The following is a 14,406-nucleotide window of genomic DNA, read 5'->3' as shown; positions in this document are numbered from 1 at the left end:
AAAATCTGCTTACAACAGCAGGGAGGCCCACAGAATGTGGAAACGTGGGGGAGCATTGAAGTTGTTCCCTGGAGAGGCAGAAGTATTTGCTCTGTCATCCTGAATACTTGTGGGTCAGCCTACACATTACATTGAAGATGTAGCTAGTCATATCAGACGCTGTTCTTTAAAAAGGAATAATAGTTGAGCAAGATAGTGAAACACTTTTCATAAAACAATGGTTGGGTAAAATTGAATTGAAAACAATTAATGGTTGTTGTTGTTGTTGTTGTTGTTAAAAAACCATGGGGGTGTCTATACGATGACGCCTATTTATTTATTTATTGCATTTTTATACCGCCCAATAGCCGAAGCTTTCTGGGCAGTTCACAAAAATTAAAAACTTTCAAAGTATAAAACAAACAGTATAAAAACGTGATATAAAATACAATATGAAAGCACAACCAGGATAAAATCAGCAGCAGTGCAGAAATACAAGTTTAAAATTCAAATTTAAAACAGCCGAGTTAAAATTAAATTTATAGACTGTTAAAATGCTGAGAGAATTAAAAGGTCTTCACCTGGCGTCTGAAAGAATATAGTGTAGATGCCAGGTGAACCTCCTTAGGGAGCTCATTCCACAGCCAGGGTGCCACAGCAGAGAAGGCCCTCCTCCTGGTAGCCACCTGCCTTGGAAGGGTGTCAGCTCGAAAGCCTGCAACATTGCTGCTGCAAGGCTAAACTGATAAAACTAGATGGCACAGGATGGGGACTATCTGGCTGGAAAAGCCTGCCCCCCTGCCCTGCATTCCCACGCTTTCCCATCAACATCAACAAGAGACAACCACTCTCCCCAGTAGTCGACTGGAACTTTTTGGGGACACCCACTGGATGACCTGGAGTAAAGGTAAAAGTCACCATAAATTGCCACTTCGAAAACATGGAGTTTTGAGGGGGTGGGATCCTGATGTGGCTGCAAGTTGGTGGCTGCATCGTTTAAACAACACACCAACACTGCATGGCCACTATCATAGAATCATAGAATAGTAGAGTTGGAAGGGGCCTAAAGGCCATCGAGTCTAACCCCTTGCTATTTACCCTATGGGTTAAATAGAGTGTCCAGACACCCCCACATCTATATCAGTATACTAACACTTATGTTTATTAATGGGAAGGAAACTAATAGAAATAAACATATTCGCCAATTCAGCATCCATTTTGTAATGTTTTAGTTCCAATTTATATCCTGCTTTATCTGCTTTTTCAAATCTGTTATTTTGTGACTACAGCTGCAATATCATATCTGCAAACTACTGCATTGAAAGATAAATCCATTCCAGTTTTCTAACTAACCAGAATCTATTTTTAACAAGGAGAACATGAAATGAAAGAGAACTTTAAAGGAGAGGAGCTAAAAACTTTTTAATGGCTTTGTTTTGCAGTGACTTTAAAGGGCAATGGGAAGGCTTTATGCCCATAATATTTTGTACTACCATTTGTTTTTGCAATCTAATTGCCAGCAACTGGCAGAGTTCTTATACTATAGAGACCTAAACTGTGTATTAAATAAATGCTAGCTGCATTTATTTGGTCAGCATTGAGGAACAGGGCTAGTATTTCTTCTCTTGTGTGTTTGCACACAGTTGTTGACTAGGTAAAGGTTTTCAGATATTAAAGTATGCATGTCAGCTGTTCCAAAATCAGGTTCCAAGACTTTGAAAAACGTCTAAAAAATAGATTCCTCAGACTGGACACATCTCCTACAAAAACCTTGCTGAAATGAATGGGAACTGGGCAAGAATACATCCATGTCCACTGTTTAAACTCTAGGGGGTAATCTACCATCTGAACAGATCGATATAGCCAAGTCAACATACATTCTTTTCTTTTTTTAAAAAGAATACAGAGATAAGCTTCAGTAGTAAAATGGTAATGTATCTTTGGCAGAGAAGAACTGAGTTCAAATCCCTGCTCAGCCATAAAGCTTACTGGATGGGCTTGGGTAAATAAATATTTGAATGTGTTTACTTAGTTGTTTTGTTTGTTTGTTTTTAACATGTGTTTGAGTCCTACATGCATCAAAGTAAAATAATAATAAGGAGATTTAGAAAGTCATGTTGTAGAGATGCATTTGGAATGGTTCAATATTACTGGGAAGGCCCATAGTTTAGTGCTGACGCTGGACATGTGCTTTGAAATCCTCTGTTGCATCATGGGGCCAGTCAGTCATGGCTTCTCCAACCTAATCCCACCCAGGTCCTATCTTTCACCCTGCCCCCACCCTGCTTTATATCTTGGGTGAGAAGCACTAACAATCAAAAGGCACTGTGTAGTTCGACCATCTTTCCCTCCAGAACCGTTATTGTATGGTATGAAAAAAAAAAGTTAGGAAGAGTGGGAAAACACAGGAGGGTTACAAATTGAAGAAAACATCATCTGGATCACTCCCCCACCCCACCTCCCAAACTCCTTGATTGAGGCAGGACAATTGCATAGTAAAAGCTTCATCTGGAAACATTGCTTATAATAGGATAATAGGAAACTGCTGTATACCAACTCAGGCTTTACTTTATACTAACACTCTACCAACCATCTAGCCCAGTATTGTCTGATTGGCCATGTTTTCCTGGCTCTCACTCAGGCAGAGGCCTTTCCCAGCACCCGCTACTTGATCCTTTTTTAGTTGGACATTCCAAGCCCGAAACCCTGGTCCTTCTATATGCAAAGCTGGCTCTCTATCACTAAGGCATGGGTGGGCAACTTGAGTGCTTCCAGATATTTTGGCCTACAACTCCCATTATCCCTCACTATTGACTATGCTGGGTAGGGCTGGTAGGAGCTGTAGGTCAATACATCTGGGAGGATGCAAGTTGACTACCCCTATATTAAGGTATGGTGGGTGCCCCTCAAAGGTTCCTGTAGGGATTCCACAACAACTGGTGTAGGGAAATCCAGCCCTTTTTGGATTCAACAGATTTCCCCAGAGCCCCTGGGGAAGTCCAGCACCAGTTGTTGTGTGCAAAAGTCACTCTTTTCTCTGTGAGTCGAGCAGGGGAAAAGTAGGGTGACCATATGACCGTTTGCCCGGATTTGCCCAGGTTTTTGATGACAAATCCGGGAGGGGGAGGGGAAATCCGGATTTTTTTCCAAAGAGCAGCTCTAATGGGAATTAACAAAAATGCTTATAACTCCATCATTTTTTAAGATAAAGTCATGAACTTGGCACGATGGTACCTCTTAGGAAGGGCTTTAGTCATACCAATTTTGAAACAGATCCGTTCATCCATTGATTTTTTAGGAATTTTTTTAAAATTGAGGTTTTAAAATTATTATTTTTAAAATCATCATTTTTAAAGATAAAGAGATGAAAGTTGGCACCATGATAGCTTTTAGGTAGAGCTTTAGCCATAACAAATTTGAAACAGATCTGTTCATCCATTGATTTTTAGGAATTTTTAAAATTTGATGATTTTTTTTTTAAAAATGTTATTTTTAAAGATAAAGAGATGAAACTTGGCACCATGATTGCTCTTAACAAGGACTTTAGCTATGCCAAGTTTGAAACAGATCTGTCCAACCATTGAGTTTTAGGATTTTTTTTTTAAGTTTGAGGTTTTAAAATTATTTTTTAAAAATAATTTTAACATGGCGACCATGTTGCCCTCCTTTTTGGTTTCCAAAATATGGTCACCCTATGAAAAGAGACTTTTGCAGACAACAACCAGTGGTTATTGCCACCACTGTCACACACCAGCCGCTCTGCACAGCTGTCTTGAGCGAGAGAATTGTGGGCAGAGTGGGCAGCAATGTCAACAGCAAAAGTTGAGCCGGGTCAGTTCGTGGACAAGCCAGCTGGAGTCCAGGGGGCTGAGCCACTAAAAGCTTGGCAGGCTTGACCACCCTGAACAGATTCCTCTGACATCTCTAGATTACGTGCAGCAGATGAGCAAAGTGAGTGGGAAAAAGGACCGAGGGATAGGCAGGAGAAGACATCTCCACTAAGACTCTTGCTGGAGTTAGGGATTTAAAGGCATGCCTCTGGTGTATCTCTTTTGCAAGCTGATAGCTGATAACTCTAACTATCTCTAAAATATTTATATACAACTTTTGCAATATAGCTCAAAGCGGTTTACAAAAATGAATGCAATCCATGTACTAATGATGCTCCTACGGCAGTTGTAGCATGTAACTGAACCCTTGGTTCATGCTAAATTTGTGATGGACCTGATAGCACTCCTATTCGCCACAAAAGATGGAACCTCATAATGGAGAACCTGAATGGGAAATAAACTCAGAATAGCACATTTTCATGAGCAAATAACATTGAGTTTGGTAATCCTGTGGAGTAGGCCTTAGGGGTGTAGCTGAAACACATAATTTGATGTGGAAGGAGGGATCTGTTTGCGCTGATTGTTTCAGTCCTGCCTTGATTCCCTAAAATATAATTTAATATTAAAAGAAGTTATATTTTTGGATTTACTTCTTCCTAATCCATAAAGAGCTACAACATTTGCTCTCCAATCTGGTGTCAACATATCAGGAAAGCCACAGCTGCTTATGGACAAAAATAGAACAGTTATGCAAAGCATCCTTTAAAGTGTGAGACATAGGAAAAGGATGGTTATCAGCCTATTGCAGAAACATTCATTAGTGCAGCAGACAAATAAATGAGAAGAGAAAGCGTAACTAAGGTAGGATCTTCACTACTGCTTTAAAATGCTTTATAACAGTAGTGACAACAGTTGGGGCCCAGGACATGCTCCATATACAATTTTCAAACTGTTTTCAAAGTTATTATTATTATTATTATTATTATTATTATTATTATTATTATTATTATTTATTTATTTATATAGCACCATCAATGTACATGGTGCTGTACAGATAACACAGTAAATAGCAAGACCCTGCCGCATAGGCTTACAATCTAATAAGTTGTAGTAAACAATAAAGAGGGAAGGAGAATGCAAACAGGCACAGGGAAGTGTAAACAGGCACCGGGTAGGGAGAAGCTAACAGTATAGAGTCAGAACAAACTCAATATTTGAAGGCTATAGGGAAAAGAAAAGTTTTTAGCTGAGTTTTAAAAGCAGTGATTGAGTTTGTAGTTCTCAAGTGTTCTGGAAGAGCGTTCCAGGCGTAAGGGGCAGCAGAAGAAAAAGGACGAAGCCGAGTAATCCTGCTTGGTGTAGATCTGGCCTAAGCTAAAAGAGTTGTAGCAGGCAAGTCACATTCTCCCAGGTTTTATTTAGTTTTGTCAGGAATCACGTAAGCTAAAATCTCAGGTCTTGGTGCAGCTGTCTTGCATTGGTGGAGAACACTATTCTGCTGCTATTTTGTGTGATCCCCTTGGCTCAAAAGGTTACATTTTGGCTGGATGATCTAGGAAACTAGGACAAAGAACACTTGAGAGTTTCCCACCAAAACCTAATGAAATGGCCACAGGAATGTGCACACCCTCTATGCTGCCCTTACCCAACCTGGTGCCTTCTGGGTGTTTTAGATTGCAACAAACATAATCTCTGACTGTAGACACTGCTGGATGGAGTTTATGGGAGTTGTAGTCCAAAACCCTCCATTCTGCCATATAGGATCACCATCACCACCTGCAGCCACAGCTGGGCTGGCCTCCTGACAACCCAGCAGCCGTGGGCAGGTGGGGGAAGGAGAGTCTTGAAACCTGGCCCTTCAGACTGATGTTGAACACCGGCAGACTCTGCTGCAGCCACACACAAACAGCACAAAGCCCAAGATGCTGCAAAATAAATGAATTAAAGGTACAGCCTGCTCCAAAGCCAGATGCAGCCTCCTTGCAGTGCCAGCTCTAGCCTGTTGCTGTTGTTGTTGTTGTTGCTGTTGTTGTTATCTCTTTTCTCGCTCGTGATGGTTTTCCTAGATAGACATGATGGACTTTGCCTGGTCAAGCTTTCATTTACTAAGGGTTTAAAGCATTTAAGGATTTCAGGAGGCCCCATACTATTCAGGAATTTGAGCATGTTTTAAATATGACTGCTTTCTGGATGTTGGTGTGGTAGGCCCAGTTTCTGAAGGTTTTCTGTATAATGTGATACTGGTGACTAATTTGAGTAATGGAATAATTATGACCTTTTCCTGTTGCCGTAGTTCTTTAACTTCCAGGGCCAGTGATGTACATTTTTCTCTCTTTTCCTCTTCCTTTTCTACTACATTTTTGTCATTAGATATTGGTATGTCAATGAGGTACATGTGTTTTTTTCTTTTTTTTGCCTATAACTGTTATGTCTGGTTGGCTGCAAGGTATTGTTATGTCTGGTCGGTTGCAAGGTATTATTATTATCATTACCAACATTATTATCATTATTATATTTATTTATATCCTGCCCTCCCCCACCCAATCCTGGGACTCAAGGTGGCTTTACAAAATTAGCACAGGTTCTTGAGGACTCCTGGGCAAGACATTCTTAATGGCTTTTATCCCTCACTGCATTTGCCGCCTTCCTACTGCCATTGTCATCAGCTGCTAATGCTTCTCATTCTCTTTCTCATCAACAGGACCACTTGCAGTGAGCAAGTAGGCAGTGGCATTGTCTGCTCCTCCTTCTCACCACCACCGTTGTCTGGGCCAGAGTAAGAAGCAGGTGAGAAGCTTTTTTTTTTAAGCTGCAGGAGGTATTTAAGCTATTAAAAAAAAAAAGTCTGGACCCTGTTCCCCACTCCACCCCTGATAGCTCTGGACTCTCCCTATCTGCTCCCTATCTGCTCCCTATATGATCACTGCTACTCACGGGGAAGAGGGAAGAAGCTGGGATGTATGCCCATACCGCCCGTGGCCCTCGGGATTGTCCTGGGACTGCGGGTAAAACCAGGATAAATGAGGCCTCTAGCAGCAGAAGTTGGGCTTCTTGACAAGCTGGAATGAAAAGGGAAAGGAGACGGTATTGTCCAACAGGTTTTGTAAATCTTCCCCAATGTTGACTCTGCCATTTCTTTCAAAGAGAAACCAAAACTGTCACCCACACAACATCAAAAGTTTGGTTTCCCTTTGAAGGGACTAAATTAGAGTAACCTCTGAGGAAGTTATGACAGTGCTTGAAACTTATGAGGCAATAATACATTTCCATACACATCTGAGGTCTCCTCCTACTTTTGTTCTTGCATTTGGTGCCTTCCATTCTTTTCTTCCTTTTCAGACTGACCTGACCAAGTCCTTTTAACTTGGCATGAATCACTGTACAATTAGTCCCCACCCCAAGTTCTAGTTAGCAGTTCTTCTGAGGAGTGGAAAAGCAAAACAAATGAGAGAAAAGCATGTAAGCTCCACTCATGTTTAGATAAGAAATGAGGTTGCCAAGACCAAAACCATACAGTAAAAAGTAATAAAACTAGGGGTGTGCATTGCCTCAGTCCTGAACCCTGAATCTGAGCTGAAGTGGACTGATTCATCCTTCCTCAACTCGAATCCTACTTTGGACCAGATCAGACCACCTTGGCCCAAAGCAGCCAAAGGTTTTTTCTTCTTCTTTTCTTTATTTATTTTGGTCATGGGCCAGTACAGGAGAAAACATTAATAATAATAATAATAATAATAATAATAATAATAATAATAATAATACCCCTGATAAAATATGTATGATAAAACATATACAATACGTATGATAAAACAAGTGAACAGGGCTGCCAGAACTGGTGCCCACCACTCTATATTGGCTTTAAACAGTTCTGGAGGGATGTTGTCTCCACCTGGTGCTTTACCCTGTTTAAGTTTCCAGATAAGGTTATTAATTTCAGAAATAGATATACGGGGCCACTCAGGAACACTGTTAATTAAAGCGATTGAAAACTGTTGGGAGACTTGCCCACTTGCATACATAGTATGGAAATGGGACTTCAGCAGGGATAAGAAGGACCAAGGGGACAGGAGCAGGCAGAAATAACATCGGGGCCTGCTCCTGCTGGACTCTTCCCCCCCCCCACAGGGCAAACTGCCATCTTGGCCCTGTGGGGAAGAAGAAGGACCAAGGGGACAGGAGCAGGCAGAAGTAACATCGGGGCCTGCTCCTGCTGGACTCTTCCCCCCCCCCACAGGGCAAACTGCCATCTTGGCCCTGTGGGGAAGAAGAAGGACCGAGGGGACAGGAGCAGGCAGAAGTAACATCGGGGCCTGCTCCTGCTGGACTCTTCCCCCCCCACAGGGCAAACTGCCATCTTGGCCCTGTGGGGAAGAAGAAGGACCGAGGGGACAGGAGCAGGCAGAAGTAACATTGGGGCCTGCTCCTGCTGGACTCTTCCCCCCCCCCCACAGGGCAAACTGCCATCTTGGCCCTGTGGGGAAGAAGAAGCACCGAGGGGACAGGAGCAGGCAGAAGTAACATCGGGGCCTGCTCCTGCTGGACTCTCTCTCTCTCTCTCTCTCTCTCTCTCTCTCTCTCTCTCTCTCTTTCTCTCTCCTTCCTCCCTCCCTCCTTGACTCCTTTTCCTTGTGTGTCATGTCTTTATTAGATTGTAAGCCTGAGGGCAGGGACTGTCTTTTTTGCTAAGTGTAAGCCGCTCCGAGAGCCTTTTTTGGCTGAGGAGCGGGGTATAAGTATGATAAATAAATAAAATAAATAAATAAGATACTCTGGTCCAGCTGTTGCATTTGGCCAGCCCCTTCGAGATAACTTCCCAAAGCACTTCACGCCAATTAGGCCTGATAGCCAACCACAGCTGCCTGCCTGCTTGCAGATTTACCTGAAGCCTCTGCTTGCACTGGCAAGCTACCTGTTCTCTAGGGAGCCAGGGAGGGCAGGCAGTGGTGGGGCTCCCCACCCCATGATCCATATAAACCGTATGCTCACTCCTTGGTGTGGGGATAATGTGAGCCCCATGGGGTTTGGGGGGCTCACTGTGCCGATGCACTATCTTCAAGACAACCCCCAGGAAGGATGAGGAGGAGAAAAGAGGGAAAGAGCTTTTGTTAGTAAGCTCATCTGGACAACCATCTGTCAGGGATGCTTTACGGTGGATTCCTGCATTGAGCAGGGGGTTGGACTCGATGGCCTTGTATGCCCCTTCCAACTCTGCTATTCTATGATCCTATGATCTGTTAGTTTAGAAGTTAAAATGGTCTGCCAGAATGGCTGAAGAATGAAGTGTGAGTCCTTGTTTTGTATCTGACATCGGCCTGGATATTTCTTTTTGTTGTGAGGAGGGGGAGTATATTATATATTTGTATTCGTAGGTATATGCATACGTGGGTCTATGTGTATATGTGTGTGTGTGCATGTATCCTACACATACTACATTTCCTTAACAGGGTAATGTCAACCCTTTTACAGTTATAGTTCACCTTTAAATAAAACCATCTAAATCCTTCACCTCTCTCTCTCTCTCGTTCTCTCTTTTTTAAAATATTGCACACAACAGAATTGTTTCAAAAGCACACAATAAATTATGGACCAGCCACAAAGCTATTATGCATCATCGCAGAATAGACAACTAATGAAACCTGAATCGCTAGACCATATCGTTCCTATTTTCTTTTTTGCTGGAAGTTCTAATTCAATACTTTCACTTTCGTGTCCTCAAGAGACTTCTTAAGATTTATTTGGCTTGACAATTTCCATTACCTAATCCAAAATAACGGCCTAAAGTTGAACCCCTAAATTATTATAATAGCAGTTGAGAAAAGGTCTATGTTTTCCATAGCCTCGTGATAATGTACAGATATACATCACGTTAGTGGGGACATGCTGTAGAATAGCTCCATTAACATGGTTTTATTTATTTATTTTTTTGAATAATTGCTATTTAGCCTAAGCTGTTGCTATCCTCTGCCTTGCCCTGGGCATCAGTCCAATTGGTTTCTGCTCTTCATAAGGCAAAGGATTTAGCAATTCTGGCCCTGGGTCATTGGATGTTGACCTATCTCTTCATCTTTGCACTTTTAAATGCATCTAATTACATGCTTCCTCACGCTTTTCTATTGCCCTCACTAAAGTTATCAGACCAAGTTCATAGCTTTTTTCCTTCAGAAGAATGGCTGGTGCTGCTCTTGCCCTCACTAAGGTGACCAGATGCAAATGCAAACAGGGTGTTCTGTAACTTTAACGGTTGTTTTAGAAGACTGAGCAGGTGCCAGTTTTCTTCAGCACCATAGGAGAAGTAGCACTAGTGTAAAAACAAAACACAACTCCACCCCACCCTGTCTTCTATACAACTATAAGACAGCCTGGAGCCTCGTCTTCGTTTGCAGCTGAATTCTGTCCTACAAATGGCTATACATCACAGTCACACCTCAGCCAAGCAGGGCCAGAACTACACCAAGCAGCATATGACACTCTGAAAATGGTTTAAAAACTGTGGCCATAGCTAGACCAGGCCTATATCCTGGGATCATCCCTGGATCATCCCTCTGCATCCAAATGACACACAGGGGATCCCGGGAGCAGTCAGGGACAACCCCTTCATTTGCCTGGGATAATCCTTAGGTCTAGCTAAGGCCAGGATATGGGCCCCAACAGTTGCCGATACAGTTATAAACCGTTTTAAAGCAGTAGTGTAGATCCTGCCTAGGAGGCATGGAATTTACTTGAACCAAGAGAATTACCACCAGGGGTGAGTGAGAATTTTGTTTCTGTACACCCTTGATTTAAAAAAATTTTTTTTTTTTTTTGCAAATTCCTCCATATTCAGGACAAAGAACATGCATGTGTCCAGTATTTTTTCCAGCTCCCCCAGTGCTCCAGACCAGTAAAAGCAGCAAGGAGGATGAGAAGTGAAGGAAGGTTGAAACAATGCCTGCCCACTCTTCACTGCAAAGTACCCCTCATAAGAAAGGACTGAGGGGTTTTTGTATCATGCAGTGACAGTATAATATCTGGATAGATTTCAGTCAGACTTTCAGCTGGGATATGGGACTCTAATATTAGCGTTAGGGGCCTACTAAGTAGAATTTGGCCTATTCAGACAACACCCTAAGCCGTGGTTAGGCCACAAACTCTTTTGCAGCAATCATTAGTGAGAGGGTTTAAACCTTGGTTATGTAGCCACCATGGTTAGGAATGGTTCACAAGACACAATAAGCCATAATAGTTCAGCTCAAAATGCTTAACCACCATGGTTTAGCATGTTATTTGAACAGGGTCTTTGTGTGCTAACCAGAATTGATAGTTAAATTGTGTGTATAGAGAGTATGAATGTTGAAACGACTGAAGACAAACCAGGAAGGGTGGAGAACTATAGGGAAGATAGTAATAATAATAAAAAACTGTTGAAAAGTCTATAGGCTTGAGATGAAGACATTGCTCAGGGTCTTCTCTGCACAGTGCAGGCCCATCTATACTGAATATCCAGTAATAGCAAGGCACTCCCCCACCAACAGAGCACAAGGAAGTAGCAAGAACAAAGAACTGAAGCTGTGTGTGATGAGTAGGGTGACCATATGGAAAGGAGGACAGGGCTCCTGGATCGTTAACAGTTGCATAGAAAAGGGAATTTCAGCAGGTGTCATTTCCATGCATGCATCTCTTGGTGAAATTCCCTCTTCATCACAACAGTTAAACTGCAGGAGCCCTGCCCTCTTTTGTACCCTAAATCACTGGGCCTCAAGCTCCAAACAAATGGCCATGATATCCCTACCTGTGGGTGGAGAGGAGAGGAGTCTGGGGATATGGAGATATGACACATCTTCAGCCTCCTTCCTTCCCCATCCCCAAAGCCTCCACTAGAAGGGTGAAATCTTTACCTAGGGAGGTTGTGGGCTCTCCCACACAAGAGGCATTCAAGAGGCAGCTGGACAACCATCTGTCAGGGATGCTTTAGGGTGGATTCCTGCACTGAGCGGGGGTTGGACTCAATGGCCTTATAGACCCCTTCCAATTCTACTTTTCTATGATTCTATGATCTTATGTGCAGAGTGTTATGTTCGGAGTATACAGGGCAGATCAGATTGGTTTGTGCTTTAAATCTTCTTGTCACACACTTAGAACATCCAAGTGTGCTACCTTATAAATTAAATGTAATATTTTTCATGATCAGTCATTTTCACTGTCTTGCATGCAAAAACAAAATACTGTCTTATAAACATGAATTAATAAATTGCATTGGTTAAAAAAAGGGAGGGGGAGAACTGAAATTACCATGAAGGTTCCTAGAGTTCTTCACACCCATCCACCCACTCAAAAACCCAATAAATGAATCATAGTTTAAGAAGCCTTGGTTCTTATCACCACACACTTTCTTAAAGCTAGCAGTGAATTAGTCTCCTGCACAACCATGGTAACTCCTTTGCAGATGCGATAGTTGTAACTGTGAAAGACAGAGCATGGTTTCCTCTATTAGTGTCGTTACAAATGCCTCATTTGGATGTACACAATACAGACAGACTTTAAATTGCCTGAGCAGTTTGGTTTTTTATTTAAAATAGTTCAATTTGGAACAGCGTTTCCCTAGAAATTAAATTGTTCCAATAATTTTATACTGCTCTTTGCTGAAAGCTCAATGCTCTGATAATTTCCAGCCCTGAGTATCTATGAAAAAAGATACTGCCTTTAGAATGGCAGTAATTTGTTCTGCTTTGCACAAATCCACTTTTGGATTTATGTGCTTAAAAGTGCTCAGATAAGTATACAAAAGGCAAAAGTGATTGGGAGTCATTCAAATTTTGAAAACATTCAAACAAAAGGTATAGAAGAGGAGGGCAAAAATGAGAGGATTAAAGGACGAGAGGATTATGTGGCATCAGTTGTGGGATGTTTCCTCTATAAATTTCCAAAACCATCAGAGGTCAGAAAGCCAGTGAGAGATAGTTAAATGATGAATATCCAGAAAATCCCAATATGCCTATAGGGGATACGTGAAGGGAAAATGAAAAACAAAACACCACAACTTCGATTGGGTCAGTTGAAACATTGCGATATTGTTAAACAGAAGGAATGACGAGAATATATAGAAACTTTGCATGCTTGTAACTGCTGTGTGTACTACATGGAAGATGGAACCAAAATTCAGGTGTCACTTTGCTTGAGATGGTCAGGAACTGCAGGGCCTTATTTATTTATTTATTACATTTTTATACCACCCAATAGCTGAAGCTCTCTGGGCGGTTCACAAAAATTAAAACCATAAAAAGCATAATAAAACAACCAACAGTCTAAAAACACAAATGCAAAATACAATGTAAAAAGCACAACTAGGATAAAAGCACACAGCAGAAATTGATAGTTAAAATACAGAATTAAAACAGCAAAATTTAAATTTAAGTTAAATTAGGTGTTAAAATACTGAGAAAATAAAAAGGTCTTCAGCTGGCAATGGAAGGAGTACAGTGTCAGTGCAGGCACCAGGCGAGCCTCTCTGGGGAGCTCATTCCACAGCCAGGGTGCCACAGCAGAGAAAGCCCTCCTCCTAGTAGCCACCTGCCTCACTTCCTTTGGCAGGGGCTCACAGAGAAGGACCCCCTGTGGATGGTTTTAGGGTCCAGGCAGGTACATATGGGGGGCAGGCCCTTCAATACAACTTCTATTCTATAGTGCTCACTCCAGGTTTTTGGGGATCCTGGGCAACATTCCTTCTCCTCATTGCTATCACCATTACCCATTTGCTTGCTCTGGAAGGGGCACTGCTGTCCTAGCACCAACCCTGTAGAGCAGACCACTTGTAATATGTCCCTCTGCTTGTTCCTATTGTCACAGCTCCCTCTGCTAAAAACGTAAGTCAGGGCAAGTGAGTTTCCACAACCTACAGTTTCTTTACCTGGAAATATGGGGACCACCAACTAAGATTCCAGTCTGCACTGGTTAAGCATCGGCCTATCTTCCCCTCTTAACTTCTATTAACTTAAAGTAAGTTAATAGAAGTTAACTTAATGCCAGTTCCCCCACTCCCCTGTGAAAACCGGGGACAATTTTTTTATTTATTTATTTATTACATTTTTATACCGCCCAATAGCCGAAGCTCTCTGGGCGGTTCACAAAAATTAAAACCATCATAAAACAACCAACAGGTTAAAAACACAAATACAAAATACAGTATAAAAAGCACAACCAGGATAAAACCACGCAGCAAAATTGATATAAGGTTAAAATACAGAGTTAAAACAGTATAATTTAAATTTAAGTTAAAATTAAGTGTTAAAATACTGAGTGAATAAAAAGGTCTTCAGCTGGCAACGAAAGGAGTACAGTGTAGGCGCCAGGCGGACCTCTCTGGGGAGCTCATTCCACAACCGGGGTGCCACAGCGGAGAAAGCCCTCCTCCTAGTAGCCACCTGCCTCATTTCCTTTGGCAGGGGCTCACGGAGAAGGGCCCCTGTAGATGATCTTAAGGTCCGGGTAGGTACATATGGGAGGAGGCGTTCCTTCAAATAACCTCGCCCCAAACCGTTTAGGGCTTTAAATGTCAATACCAGCACTTTGAATCGGGCCCGGACCTGGACTGGCAGCCAATGAAGTTGTAAAAGGACTGGTG

The sequence above is a fragment of the Elgaria multicarinata genome, chromosome 5 (assembly GCF_023053635.1).
Source record: "Elgaria multicarinata webbii isolate HBS135686 ecotype San Diego chromosome 5, rElgMul1.1.pri, whole genome shotgun sequence".
Lineage (NCBI taxonomy): Eukaryota > Metazoa > Chordata > Lepidosauria > Squamata > Anguidae > Elgaria > Elgaria multicarinata.
Note: the sequence above shows the minus strand (reverse complement) of the source record.